The sequence below is a fragment of the Eubalaena glacialis genome, chromosome 5 (genome assembly GCF_028564815.1).
Source record: "Eubalaena glacialis isolate mEubGla1 chromosome 5, mEubGla1.1.hap2.+ XY, whole genome shotgun sequence".
Classification (NCBI taxonomy): domain Eukaryota; kingdom Metazoa; phylum Chordata; class Mammalia; order Artiodactyla; family Balaenidae; genus Eubalaena; species Eubalaena glacialis.
Window position 1 is genome coordinate 124,226,641 of NC_083720.1, and position 12,726 is coordinate 124,239,366.

The window sequence follows — 12,726 nt, forward strand, 5'->3', positions numbered from 1 at the left end:
CAGATTCGTACATGTTACCTTTGTTGATAATAAAACACTTTTTCTTTCCCTATGCTCATCTCAGGAACACAGAAGATAATTCTCCAACACTTTCCTGTGCTTTCTTAAACACCTTAATCCCATTCAGGATTCATGTGACTAAATGTAACATCCATTAGCTTTACAAAGATCTTCCAAGCATTTTAGACCAAACTTTATACCAATAGCTATCTGCCTTCGTGTTGAGATTGTTTCCAGAATATGAAATGGATTTGTCTATGGTTGGGGACAGACACCTGCCTATTTCCACATTGGTGCATTTATTTGACTTCCTAGAAAGAACCACAGGAACCAAAGGACCTAATTCCATATATTCTGTTCTTCATTGTTCATGGAAATGTGGACCAACATCCACTGATGCCAAAGGGATATCTAATACCATCACCAATTTTCTTCTGAAAAGGTTTAGTAAGGAGGCAAGGAAGATTGAAATAGAAAGAGTGGAACTTCTCACTAGGACTAGAGAAATTTAGTTCCATCCCTACCAATGAGCTTTAGGAAGCATTGCTCCTAGGGCAAGATGAAGCAGAGATCTGAAAGCTTTCAAAGTCGTTGTTACTGCCTAGATCCAAGGAACAGATGATGATAGTAGAAGCTTTTCTAACTTAAAGCTCTGTTGAAACCGTCATCTAGCTTGTAGACAGACCAGATAAACTTCTTCCATAATTTGGACATGCAAAGCAAGACTCCTGACAATAATGGAGATAGCCATGCCATAAAATCCACATTATCTAGTAGCTTGACTTTTAGGTAGTTATATGTCTTGACAATGATCTGAAAGGAAGACTGTTATTCTTTGCTTTTAGAGCTTTGTCAAGCAATAACGGATCAAGCAATGTCTTTTGAAACTCTTGATAGCTCAAGATGGACAGTTAAAAGAAGTCTTACTGTTATGTATTTCCTATCAATATCTTTCATACCATTTTACCTCTCCTTACAAATCTAACTACGATTTGCCATAAACTGAACTGTAATCTGGGAACCCAGCTGTATTCTGTAGATCCATATATCATCAACTATCTCACATAACAGCATGTCTGAACTCGGGGCAATTTTGCTGATATATGAGACAGAATGGAACACAGCTTATTCTTTCACTGTTATATTGACTTTGTCATATGACAGTAGCAAGAACACATTTTTTTTAATTTTTAAATTTTCTTAAACAGCCAGGTCTTGGAAAGTACAAAAAGAGGAAAAACGTAGTAATTTTCATGACTATGTTATCACTTTAATATGCCAATAGGGAGAGATTATAATTATGGGAATAGTTGTATTGTTTGACTCTTAAAGATTGTACTTTAAATAATCAATCATTTATTGCGTTGTTACAAAAATGTTTGAGTTGGGACTTCCTTGGTGGTCCAGTGGTTGAGACTCCGCGCTCCCAACACGGGGGGCACAGGTTCAATCTCTGTTCTGGGAACTAAGATCCCGCATGCTGCATGGCACGGCCAAAAAAAATTTTAAGTTAAGGGTGATGATTATAAGAAAGCAACCTCTAGAGACTTAAGAAAATAAATATATAAAGCTTCATATGCAGTCTGAGGTTGAAGGACAGACACATTGAATATTCAGTATGTTTTAAGTGTTTGATATGCATTGCTTCATTCTGTTTTCCCAATAACCCTATGAAATAAGGTCTGTTGCTGTCCCATCCATATTCCCTTCTATTTACTGTTTCAGTGCACACTGTCCAACTTCCAATCCCCAGCAACTGTATTTCTTTAACCGGTACTAAAGGGCTTTCTCTGGCTGCTGAAACCCACAGTACTCGCTTGTGTGACAGGCTAGCAGGCAGGCAGGGAATTAACTCTCCGTGGAGCAGCCTTCTGTCAAAGACTGACAAGAGTTGTTATCTTGTCCCCCACGACCATAGCCCCCGACCTTATAAGGTAACTGCACTGATTCCCAAAATTTCCCCAGTGAGCTTCAGCTCCAAGGCTCACATGCTAACTGCCCCCAAACACACATTTTGTTGGCCACCTTCTCTTCCCTGTCTCACTTTTACTCATTCTTACTTTTTTTTTTCCCCTCTACTTTTCAAATAAAGTTCTTGCAGTGAAATTCCTGTCTCAAAGTCAGCTGCTGGGAAAACTCAAGGTAAGACATTTCCCTTTTATAGAAGGAGAAACTGAGGTTCAGAAAAGTTAAGTCACTTCCCTGGTTTCACACAGCTATTTCCAGGATGTAGGCCCAAGAGATTGTCTTAAAGTCCCAGCACTTAATTATTAGATATACAACATCCATTTGGTAAAGTAAAAAGTTCTCAACTTCACCTTCAACTGTATACGCATAAGCACTCACTTTTTAGTTTATCAGAGTTTTGTTAAACTCTATCCACTCAGGCAACTCATTTCTGAATAAAATTGAGAAACATCATTAGGAAAACAAATATAGTCAAAATAATCCAAGATCCAAACTGATTTCAAAAACAAAATTTAAAAAGGCTGGACATGTAAGGGTTGGGAGGAGGGGGAATTGGATGAAGGTGGTCAAAAGGTACAAATTTCAAGCTATAAGATAAATAAGTACTAGGGATGTGATGTGCAACATGATAAGTATAATTAACACTGTTGTACATTTTAAATGGAGGTTGTTAAGAGAGTAAACCTTAAGAGTGCTGATCACAAAGAAAAAATATTTTTGTTTTTCCTTTTCTTTTATATCTGTATGAGATGATGGATGAGCTAAACTTATTGTGGTCATAAGTTCATGATGTATGTGAGTCAAATCATTGTGCTGTTCACTTTAAAGTTATACAGTGCTGTGTGCCAATTATATCTCAATAAAACTGCAAGAAAAAATTTATAGTCTCACTGCTCCAAAAAATTAAGTAAAATAAAAATAAAAAGACTGGACAAAGCAAGCTACTTGAATTTGACATGCAGGTGATTTTTTTAAAGAGTTAAAACACAGACTTCCCTGGTGGCCCAGTGGTTAAGAATCTGCCTGCCAATGCAGGTGACACGGGTTCGAGCCCTGGTCCGGGAAGATCCCACATGCCGCGGAGCAACTAAGCCCGTGCACCACAACTACTGAGCCTGTGCTCTAGAGCCCACGAGCCACAACTACTGCAGTCCACGCTCCTAGAGCCAGTGCTCCACAACAAGAGAAGCCACCACAATGAGAAGTCCTCGCACCGCAATGAAGTGTAGCCCCTGCTCGCCACAACTAGAGAAAGCCCACATGCAGCAACGCAGCCAAAAATAAATAAATAAATAAATAATATATTAAAAAAAAAGGAACTCAACCCACTAAAATTTAATAAATAAATAAATATATAAAAATAAAAAATTTTAAAAAATAAAAGAAGAATTAAAACACAGGTCTTGGGACTTCCCTGGTGGTCCAGTGGTTAAGACTCCATGCTCCCAATGCAGGGGGCCAGGGTTCAATCCCTGGTCAGGGAACTAGATCCCGCATGTCGCAAATAAAAGATCCCACAACTAAGACCTGGTGCAGCCAAATAAATAAATATTAAAAAAAAAAAGAATTAAAAGACAGGTCTTAACGCATGTTCTATCATAACCAACTTCTATTTGAGAAATAAAACATGCCGAGTATAGTTAAGTACCCAACTCACAGGAGGCTCTCAACAAACTTGCTAAGGATTCCTTATCCTTCTCCTCCTGCAGCTTTGGTGCCTCCATTGTAAAGGCAGTGATTTTCTCCTATGCATCAGAATCACTAGAAGCTTTTGAGGACAGATGTCTGAACTCCTCTCCATGAGATCTGGACTCAATATATTTAGAAACATGTATTTTTAAAAGCTCCAGATGAAGTTCTGGAATATAGGTACAGGGTCGTCATCAGTGCATGTGTCATAGAGCATAGCCAGGGTTGAATGAGACTTGCTGCTCCAACCTGCCTAATCAGTTCTGGTTTCAAGGAGTTAAAGGAAACAGACACTGTTTAAAGCCAACCTGCTCACCTCAGACTTTCTTAAGAAATCAGCTCTTGAAAATACTCAAATTTTAATATGCTTGTCAGGAATATCTGGGCCTTCTTGAATTTTCCCATAAAATTTAAATATCCAGCTGTAATTTTGAAATTTTATCTTTTCTCTACATGTAAGAAAATTTTAAGTGTGACTTTATTAGTAGGATTTTATTCAATGTGATGGATTAGCAGGATTTGGGTTAATAGATTTTATGCAAAGAATGGTTTATTTCCCAAAAGCTGCTCTAGCATCAAAATAGTTGTGTTTCTTAAGTTGTAAAATAACTTGTAGTGTGATAAAATTATGTGGCATTTAGAGAAAAGGGAGAATATTGCAGAATTAAATAAAATTCAAGGATTTGTAAACTATGATTTTTAAGGCAGAAGAGAAAATATGAGTATGGTGTCATGACTAATTAAAAGATGATTTATTAAAAGCTCATGTTTAGCTGTACCTCAGCTAAGGTTCAACGTGGAATCAAGTTTCAGGATACAACTCCAGAGCTTGGATTAGGTGTGAACACTAGAGATAAATGATCTGGTTTTTGAAATATTTGTTTTTCCTGGTCAGGAGGTTTTTTCCCTGAGAAGATAACCCAGTGTTGGTTCAGCTTTAGACTTCAGAAGGGCTTAGAATCTAAGAATTTGTTTCTGATTTCTATTGTTATTGTTCTATTTCTATTGTTTCAGATTGCCTATTTATGAAACAAATTCCTAATACTAGGGATATAGCATGCTAAAGAAACCATACTGATTCTAAGGTATCAAAATTTCAGTGTAGATTTGGATAGTGGCTAATTAAAATGATTTTTAAAAGGAGAATCCTGCTGTGAAATTGCTGAAAGAGTACTAAGGTTCCAAGTTTAGATATGCTAATCTTACAAAGTTTCTGTTATGATCTTCAAGGAAGCTTATAGTCAGTGAGAAAAGCATTAGTCAGGTTCCCCAACCTTTGAAAAACGGCATCCCAGGAATTCACACTGCACACCCAAATGGCTATAAAACCCAGTATATGCTTTATGCAATGTATAGGAGGGACAGGGGAGATAGAGTGTTGACTGAATAGAAAAGTAAAACATTTTTTGACTAAAGAGTATTCTAAGTTAAATTCCACAGTAGAAAAAAGGTAGGCTATCGTGGTTTATAGCCAGGTGTAATAATGAAAATATCTAAGGACTGCTATGGCACAAAAACCAATTAGAACTGAAACCAGAGGTTAGTCTGTATCAGTACACAGGAAGTGAATCTTACAATTCCATGTCAACTGGCTAAAACGTCAAAATGATCGAAAAGATAGGCTGAAAGAAATTGCATGTCAAAGAGAAGATTTTAGAGTATGGTAAATAAATTTCAGCATGTGAAATATAAAGGGAGATATTTCTGATTAAACATGGAAGGCCTATACTAACTGTAATGACAATGTATTAGTTTTCCATTGCTCTTGGAATAAATTACCACAAATTTAGTGGCTTAAAAAACACTAATTGATTTCTTTCTGAAGGCTCCAGGGGATAATCTATTTTCTTACCCCTTCCAGCTTCTAGGGGATCTAGAGGACACCCACATTCCTTGACTCATGGCCCCCTTCCTGTACCTTCCAAGCCGGGATGATTGCATCTCTCTGACCATTCCTGCATAGTTCCCTCTGACTCTTTTCTTCTGCCCCCTCTCCTACTTTTAAGGACCATTGTGATTACATTTGGCCGACCCTAATAATCCAGGATACCCAGCTGATTTGCAACCTTAATTCCTTTTGTCATATTATGGAACATATTCAGAGATTCTGAGGATTAGGCTATAGAATTCTTTGGAGAACGATGATTCTGCCTACCTCAGACAATAAAAAGGGTGGAGGGGATCAATTAACAAATCCAAAGCAAAAGGGTGGAGAGATAATAGCAGCACAAATGAGTAAACTGAGAATTGTGGTAACTGACTCAGCAGACCAGAGAATGCTAGAATCTTCATCAGCCTGTGGGAAAGTGCAGAAGCAAGTTTATTCCCATCCCGTAGCCATAACATGTGGGAGAGTAAACGGGGGGGAACGTACTTATAACATAAAACTTGTAAACATCCAGATTCTCTCCTCAACTTTCAGTTTCCTGGAAACCGTCTCTTCATAATGCCTCAGAAACTAGATTTATCTCTTGAGAGGATGAATCTGAAAGCCTTAGGACTCAGGGACTTTGAGTACAGCTGGACGGTGAAATACAAGTCTAAGTGTTAAATACTGAAGACGCCAGTCTCCCTTCCCTACTAAGTCCTGAGAATTCTGGCACATTATAAATCCATTTCTAGGGAAATAAGCTAACCCCCAAATAAAGAACCACAGTATTGGTCAGAAGGCAGACTAAAACTGCCCATCCTCTTCACCTCATCATTCTACAGTGCAGTCCAGTAGTTACTACCGAAGTTCTGCACATACTCACAGAACTTCCAATTAACTCTTTTCACTGCAGTATTATTCATCCTTTACAATGTACCATTCAGTAGTTTTTAGTAGATTCACAATGTTGTACTACCATCACCATCTAATTTCAAGTATTTTCATCAGCCCAAAAGGAAGCCCCATACTCATTAGCCAATACTCCCATTCTTCCATAACCCCAAACCCTGGAAAACGTTAATCTAGGGGAGACCTTCAAGATGGTGGAGGAGTAAGACGTGGAGATCACCTTCCTCCCCACAAATACATCAAAAAAAATATACATGTGAAACAACTCCTACAAAACACTTATTGGCAGAAGACCTCAGTCTTCCCAAAAGGCAAGAAAATCCCCATGTACCTGGGTAGGGCAAAAGAAAAAAGAAAAAACAGACAAAAGAATAGGGACGGGACCTGCACCTCTGGGAGGGAGCTGTGAAGGAGGAAAAGTTTCCACACACTAGGAAGTCCCTTCACTGGCAGAGACGGGGGGTGGGGGGGGTGGGGCGGTGGCTGTGGGGAAGCTTCGGAGCCACGGAGGAGAGCGCAGCCACAGGGGTGCGGAGGGCAAAGCGGAGAGATTCCCGCACAGAGGATCGGTGCCGACCAGCACTCACCAGCCCGAGAGGCTTGTCTGCTCACCCGCCGGGGCGGGCGGGGGCTGGGAGCTGAGGCTCGGGCTTCGGAGATCGGATCGCAGGGAGAGGACTGGGGCTGGCGGCGTGAACACAGCCTGCAGGGGACTAGTGCGCCACAGCTAGCCGGGAGTGTGTTCGGGAAAAGTCTGGAGCTGCCGAAGAGGCAAGAGACCATTATTTGGGGTGCGCGAGGAGAGGGGCTTCCTGCTGCGTGTGCCTGCAGACAGCAGAACACTGCCTAAGCGAGCTCCAGAGATGGGCGTGAGCCGCAGCAATCATCTCAGACCCCAGAGACAGGCACAGACCACTACCGCTGCTGCCGCTGCCACCAAGAATCCTGTGCGTAAGCACAGGTCACTACCCACACACCCCCAGGAGCCTGTGCAGCCCGCCACTGCAGGGTGCCGCGATCCAGGGCCAAATTCCCCGGGAGAACACATGGCGTGCCTCAGGCTGGTGCAATGTCACGCCAGCCTCTGCCACTGAAGGCACGCTCCGCATTCCAGTTATGACTACAATACCCCTCACTCTCCCCGACCTGAGTGAGCCAGAGAACCCCAATCAGCCGCTGCTTTAACCCCCTCCAGTCTGGGTGGGGAACAGACACTGGAGGGCGGCCTACACACAGTGTCGGGGCCAAAACCAAAGCTGAACCCAAGGACTTGTGTGAACAAAGAAGAGAAAGGGAAATTTCTCCATGCAGCCTCAGGAGCTGTGGATTAAATCCCTGCAATTGGCTTGATGAACCCTGCATCTGTGGAATACCTGAATAGACAGAGAGTAAAGCTCCAGAAACAGCAATAGAGAATAAAGAAGGTGAGTATTTTGCCTCCAAACCCATGTTCACAAGGCATGAGAAAAAGCCAGCTTCCTCCTGAAAGGCCTTCAGGGTAAGCCCTCAGAGTATAGTCAGGTTACAGGTACGACCAGGATAACAGATGAAGATAGGTAAAAGGAGTGTTTTATTTTTTTTGGTTTAAAAAAATTATTTTTAATAAACTTCATTTTTTTTAGAGCTTTGGGTTCACAGCAAAATTGAGCAGAAAGTATAGAGAGTTCAAAAATATTTCCTGTCCCCACGTGTGCACAGCCTTCCTCACTATCAACATCCCCCACCAGAGGTACATTCATTGCGATCTGTAAACTACCTCTACACATCATTATCACCCAAAGTCCACGGTGTGCATTAGGGTTCACTCTCAGTGTTGTACATTCTATGGGTTTTGGATAAATGTACAATGACATTTATCCACCATTATAGTATCGTAGAGAAAAATTTCACTGTCCTAAAAATCCTCTGTGCTCTGCCTATTCATCCACAGTAACTCCTAACCCCTGGCAACCACTGATCTTTTTACCATCTCCATAATTTTGAGGCTGACCTCAATGTTGTGGTGCAATACAACGGTCCCCTAGGAAGAGAAGTGACTATTTTTGAGCAACAGTACAATCTAACACAGATGTCAGCTTACAAATACATGGATACATGGATTTGCAAAATTATTTCAGTTTCTATAAGAGCAAAATGTTTGAAGACTTTTTAGTTATAACAAGTAACACTGTCCCATCACGATATGCACTTAGTCAACACAAGTTCCCTCTGCCTTGGTGGCTGGTTGACGTTGTTGACAAAGAGATCTTAAAAAAAATCCTTGGTTTGTAGCATTTGCTGATTTTATGATTGTTACTGTTTTCATGGTTGATGTATATCTACAGGAGAGTCACAGAATTCTGAGTTGGGAAACAGTGCACACCATCGGCTCCAGCTCACCACTGTCCCTGTGTATTTTTCCTAGTTCTACAAAACTTTACAGACTGAGGAAGGTGATCAAAGAACTTATAGAGGGAATAGTTATCATTAACCATGTACTTTTGAATGAGGATTTTGGCAACAGTTAAAAAGATGGAATGCAGAGGAATTGCATGTAGGGAAATATGAAAGTAATTCGGGTGCTAGATAAAAAGTGATGATCTGGTCTAGGACTGGAAGAGTGGAAGCAGCAAAGAAGGAAACATCTGAGGAACACTGTAAAGGTAAATCCTCAAGACTTTGTGACAGATTAGACTGGGCAGGAGAAGGGAGAAAGAGTAGGAGTAAAACTCAGTCTGAGGTCTCCTGGTTGAAGAGTGGGTGGAGGCCCTTATTGGTCATATTATTTGCAAATATTTTCTCTCATTCAGTAGGTTGTCTTTTTGCTTTGTCAATAGTTTACTTTGTTGTGCAAAAGCTTTTAAGTTTAATTAGGCCCCATTTGTTTATTTTTGCTTTTATTTCCTTTGCTTTAGGAGACAGATCCAAAATAATATTGCTACAATGTATGTCAAAGAGTGTTCTGCTTATGTTTTCCTCTAGGAGTTTTATGGTTTCCAGTCTTACATTTAGGTCTTTAATGCAATTTGAGCTTATTTTTGTATATGGTGTTAGAGAATGTTCTCATTTCATTCTTTTACATGTAACTATACAGTTTTCCCAGCACCACTTATTGAAGAGACTGTCTTTTCTCCATTCTATATTCTTGCCTCCTTTGTCATAGATTAATTGACCATAAGTGTGTGGGTTTATTTCTGGGCTCTCTATTCTGTTCCATTGATCTGTATCTGTTTTTGTGCCAGTACTGTTTTGATGACTGTAGCTTTGCAGTATCATCTGAAGTCACAGAGCATTTCTCCAGCTATATTCTTTCTCAAGATTGTTTTGGTTATTCAGGGTCTTTTGTGTTTCCATATAAATTTTAAAATTCTTTGTTCTAGTTCTGTGAAAAAATGCCATTTCTATTTTGATAGGGATTGCATTGAATCTGTAGATTGCTTTGGGAAGTATGGTCATTTTTAACAATATCCAACATATATAAACAGCTCATACAACTCAACACCAAAAAAACAAAAAAGCAAAACAAAAACAAATAACCTGATTAAAAAATGGACAGAAGAACTGAATAGACATTTTTCCAAAAAGGAAATGCAGATGTGCCAACAGGCACATGAAAATATGCTCAACATTGCTAATCGTTAGGGAAATGCAAATCAAAACCACAATGAGATATCCCCTCACACCTGTCAGAATAGCTATCATCAAAAGTAACACAAATAACGAATGTTGACAAGGAAAAGGGAACCTTCGTACACTGTTGGTGGGAGTATAAATTGGTGCAGCTGCTGTGGAAAACAGCATGGAGGTTCCTCAAAAACTAAAAATAGAACTACCATATGACCCAGCAATTTCCCTCCTGGGTATATATTTGATAAAAACAAAAATACTAAATTGAAAAGATACATGCACCCCAATATTCATAGCAGCATTATTTACAATTGCCAAGATATGGAAGCAACCTAAGAGTCCATCAATGGATGAATGGATAAAGAGGATGTGGTATATATATATATATATATATATATATATATATATATATATATGCAATGGAATACTACTCAGCCATAAAAAGAATGAAATTTTGCCATTTGCAGCAACATGGAGAGACTTGGAGGCTAATATGCTAAGTGAAATAAGTCAGAGAGAGAAAGACAAATACTGTATGATATCACTCATATGTGAATCTAAAAAATACAACAAACTAGTGAACATAACAAAAAAGAAGCCGACCCATAGATACAGAGAACAAACTAGTGGTTATCAGTGGGGAGAGGTAAGCGGGGAGGAGCAATATAGGGGTAGAGGATTAAGTGGTACAAACTATTATGTGTAAAATAAGCTACAAGGTTATATTGTACAACACAGAAAATATAGCCAATATTTTATAATAACTATAAATGGAGTATAATCTTTAAAAATTGTGAATCACTATATTGTACACCTGTAACTTATATAATATTGTACATCAAATGTACTTCGATTTTAAAAATTTATAAAAATAGAGTGGGTGGAGGCCATGAATAAAACTGGTAATATCTAGTGAGGAAAAGCAGGTTTGTAAGAGAAGAGGATATTCATTTACTTTGGGGCATATTTGTCTTGAGAGATCTACAGACTATCTAAGTGGACACATTCAGAATACTTTAGAAATAGGAATCTGTATTTTGATACAGCACTGAGATGTACTTGCCTTCATCACTGAGAAGGCGATCACTGATAAAGACTCTCTCTGATTAAACATTAGTCATGCTCCTCTAAGCCCTCTAGACTTCAACCTGGGGCTTCAGCAGCCACCCTTGTTGGGACTGCATTGCCCAGTTTTGGCAGTACTTCTAAGTCAATTTAGAGAGAATCCGCCACCCTTGATATCTCTGATCATCCTTGATATCTGGTCAATTTCTTTATCCCCCATTTTGATGTCTGATCACCCTGGTTGGCCTTCAGTAAAAATCCTGTTAAGTCTGTTTACCCAAAAATCCCCCCTTATTCCCGATGTTTCCTCTTGGTAATTTTCCAGTCACTGACCCCTACTCTGCTCCTTGGCTATAAATCCCCATTTGTCCATGCAGTATTCAGAATTGAGCCCGGCTCTACACTGAAGTTTCTTTTCCCAAATTACAATAGTTACTTAATAAAGTCTGGCTATACTGCTTTAACTACTGTTCAACTCGGTTTTTTCTTTAACATCACTCAAAGAAATAAGGCATAGAAGGAAAAAGGCCAAGAATGAAATCCACAGAAATGCCAACACTTAAAGATCAGAAGTTCTAGTAAAGTGAAATGAGAAAGACTGATCAGGAGAAGAACCATAAAAGATACATACATACATAGAACCATAAAAGATACATAGATTCATAAAAGAAGAGACAGTTTCAAGAAATAGAAAGTGGCTAATTGTTCCAAGCGCTGCAGAGAGGCCAAGGAGAATAGAGCTAAGAAGAGAGTTTGGGATTTAGGACCTCGTCTGTGACACTTGAGGGAAGAATTTCATTTGAACTAAGTTAAAGTAGGATCAGAGGCAGAGATTATGTAGAGAGTGGATAGATTAATGGAAATTTTATTAACAGAAGAACACAAGCAATGTGTGATAAGATGGTAAAACACAGTCAAAGGCAACGTTTGGTTGAATGGATACTAATCATGTCATACAGTCTCAAGTACAAAAAAACGAATAAATATGAACCCCTAAACTTTGAAAATTTAGAACATGCTACTACCACTTTCATGAATGAAATTTACTAGAAAGTCCTCCCCAAGACATTGTATATTACATAGGGCATGGGTTCAGGAATTTAGGTCAAGTGAGAATTACTATTAAAATGAGAATCAGACAGATATCCTTGCGCACTTAATGTGCCAGAGAGGATCCAAATTCCATAGTCATTCAATTCTAAGACAGATGCCTTAAATTTTCTAGGCTTTCACACATTAATTTAATAGTACTCTGGGGAGAGGTAGATAGTAAAACTTTGCAGATTTTATTATTCTGCTGGTTTAAAATAATTGAAAATGTTCTCCCAAAAGATTGAAAGGGAAGGAAAACTCACCAGAACAAATTCTGCTTTTATCAATGTCAAGGTACCGTAAGTCTTTTTTTTTTTTTTCCAGTATCTGATGTTGGAGGTTAGTGCTTGAAAACAAGATATGGTCTATCCAGTTAATTTCACTTTGCTTTCAATCTAAGTGTAATTTTTCTGTTGTAATTCATTGAAGCTGATGTATGAAGCAGGTTGACAAATGGTTTTGGAAATTAGAAAAAAAAAGTCTGCTTAGAGAGTCTGGGATTTACCTTTATTCTGAACTCTAAAATG

At 39.1% G+C, this 12,726-nt stretch overlaps 1 long non-coding RNA gene across 1 annotated transcript in view; it reads left to right on the plus strand.

The window, feature by feature from the left end:
- Positions 1–7,102: 7,102 nt before the first annotated feature.
- The window catches only part of LOC133092365 (uncharacterized), a 105,530-nt gene continuing 99,906 nt past the window's right edge, over positions 7,103–12,726 (plus strand). Inside the window, exon 1 of the long non-coding RNA XR_009701045.1 lies at positions 7,103–7,860. This is a non-coding gene — a long non-coding RNA (uncharacterized LOC133092365). The remainder of the gene's footprint in view (positions 7,861–12,726) is intronic.